The sequence below is a fragment of the Adiantum capillus-veneris genome, chromosome 22 (assembly GCF_014529385.1).
Source record: "Adiantum capillus-veneris isolate H3 chromosome 22, ASM1452938v2, whole genome shotgun sequence".
Taxonomy (NCBI): domain Eukaryota; kingdom Viridiplantae; phylum Streptophyta; class Polypodiopsida; order Polypodiales; family Pteridaceae; genus Adiantum; species Adiantum capillus-veneris.
The window spans coordinates 122,548,085-122,550,537 of NC_140952.1; positions in this window are offsets into that span (position 1 = coordinate 122,548,085).

Sequence of the window (2,453 nt, forward strand, 5' to 3'; positions counted from 1 at the left end):
TCATGTAGCTAGCCGTTCCTAGGGTTTTTGGGCATTCTAAATGCATTGGAGATATCAAAAGATTTAGATCTTCTTTCATTTCAATATTACAAATTTACATTATGTCAAAAGAGCTAGAGCATTGGGAAAGATGGAACAAAGAAAAAAATGGGACAATGAGACTATCTTGCATGCAATGAGAAAGGGAATAGATCTACCTACTTACCTTTTCTTGCTTCATGCAAGAAAGTGGCTTGTAGAGGATTTTTTTTCCTTCCCTATGACTGATCTCCTCCTAGGCATAGTTCTCAATTTTGTTGTTTGGCATTTTGTAACAGCTTCTTCTTCAATCTTTTCGTGATAGGCTTTGCAGATGGATTAAGGGAAGGAGAGATGCGCATAGTCATGTTACAAGTAGAGGACTCCATCTGAAAGGGCACAAAAAATGAGACGATGAGGGCGAGGGGCTTATGATTTTTTGTGAAATCTGCACCTTTTTTTGCCTCTACAGCCACTAGACTTGCTTAGTGATCAAATTGAAGTGACAGATGAAGGAGAAAAAGAGAGAGAAAATGTCAAAAGAGAATATTCTTGGTGATCAAATTGAAGTGCTTAATGCTTTTAATTCCAACATTTTTAAGAGAGTTACATGGAAAATCATTGCCATGGGAAAGTGCTAGATATCTTAGTATTTTGCATGAAGATGGAACTATGCTTGTTGATGTCAATTTGAAGATTTTTAAAACCGTTCTCTTTTGTGAATGGAATTAAGCATTGTGATTGCTTTATGGCATTCAAATTGTTGAATGTATATATTCTCTTGCTTAATTTGTTTAATGTTTCTAAGAAGTTTCGTAGGGGACCTACCTAAGGAGTTCTCCAAGCACTTATTTGTGCTTGATCCACCGATCACACAATGTCTTTTTAAGAAGTAGGGGAAACTTGAAGATTTTTCAATGGATTTGAAATGCTGGATCGTAACATAATCCTTTATTTCTTTGCTGAAAGGTAGAATATCCATTTTTAGTTGTTTTGATTAGTTTGAGAAAAATAATAATCCACTGTCGTGCCGTGGCACGTACATAGTGTGAAATAAAAACATTCACCTCACTTTTGACACTTCCCGATGCATGGAAAGAAAAACAATAATGTACATATTGTGATATATGCTAAAGCAGCTACTGCGGTCGCTATCATGTACATACCTATCCGGGGAGTTGTGGCCCTAGATGTGGCTCATTTGCATGCTTTTTCACTTGATAAGATGCCTAATTTGGTTTGAAAATGTACATAGTCCAAGTGTTTCATGGTGGCACACTCATCTCGCCTACAAAGACTGATGCAGACAAAAACTTCCAAAAATAGCAACTAACAGGCACCATTGCAGAATTACATGGAAAGTGACCCAAAATGGTATATTGATGAAAAATGATGCTTATCTATGATTTTTATGCTTATGCGAGTGATCCCACAAATTTAGGGATTTTTTTGACTCCGTTTGGGATTTTTCGCATCAAAAATGACATTTTTCTGGGTCAAAAATGAGCTAAAAATGGCCTAGTTTTGGTCCAAAGTGGTAAAATGGCCCAAAAATTGACACATCATCTCATATTTCCGTGGGGAAGCGAGAGAAGGGGGGTTTTACAGAAAAAACCTGCAATTTATCACTACTGTGTAATGGCTTCCATGGTTGCCCAATCTATGTGTAATGCAGTCACGCCTCTTCGCAATCTTGTATTTGAGCTTGTGAGGGACTGAATTAGGGTTTCCCCTTATCAAAATGGTGTATGGGCTTCACTTTAGAAGCTCATAAATCTCTACAAAATCAGAAAATTGTCGTCGTGAAGGTGGAACCTTGAGCATTCCTTTCAATTGTTTGATGTTACGACTATGAAATTGGGGGTGAGGCTACATGATACCATGAAAGAGGTTTGGGTTTTGATTGAGAATTGTGCTTGTATGAGCATCAAGGTTTCATGGCTGAAACATTAGTGTTGTTCAATGGTCCTTTTAAGTGAAATTGAATGTGATTTGGTGATCTTCTCATCATACTCTTAACTACGAGAACAAGCAGACTCCAAGCACGTTAGGAAAGAGGGTTTGTGACTTTGCTGTCATGAACGCTCTTAGAATTTCTTTCAACCTTAGAAAGAGGGTTGGTGATTCTCCACAAACACTTTCTCACAAAGTGTTTGTGACTCTCATCATGAACTCTCACAGCCAGAGGTTCTGCACCTTCCCCGCTAGGCCGCACACATTCCGACATTCCTGGTGAAACCAACACAAAGTTGCTCGGGTGGGAGTTTGTGAATTGATCTAGACACTTTGTTAGCCATGGGTGAAAATCAAGAGACACATGGGATCCACTTTGATCCGGCAGTCATGCAGATGTTTCACGCATTTGCCATGTACATGCAACAACAACAAGCAACAGAAAGAAGCCAGATTTCAACCACAAAATCACTACAGTCCAT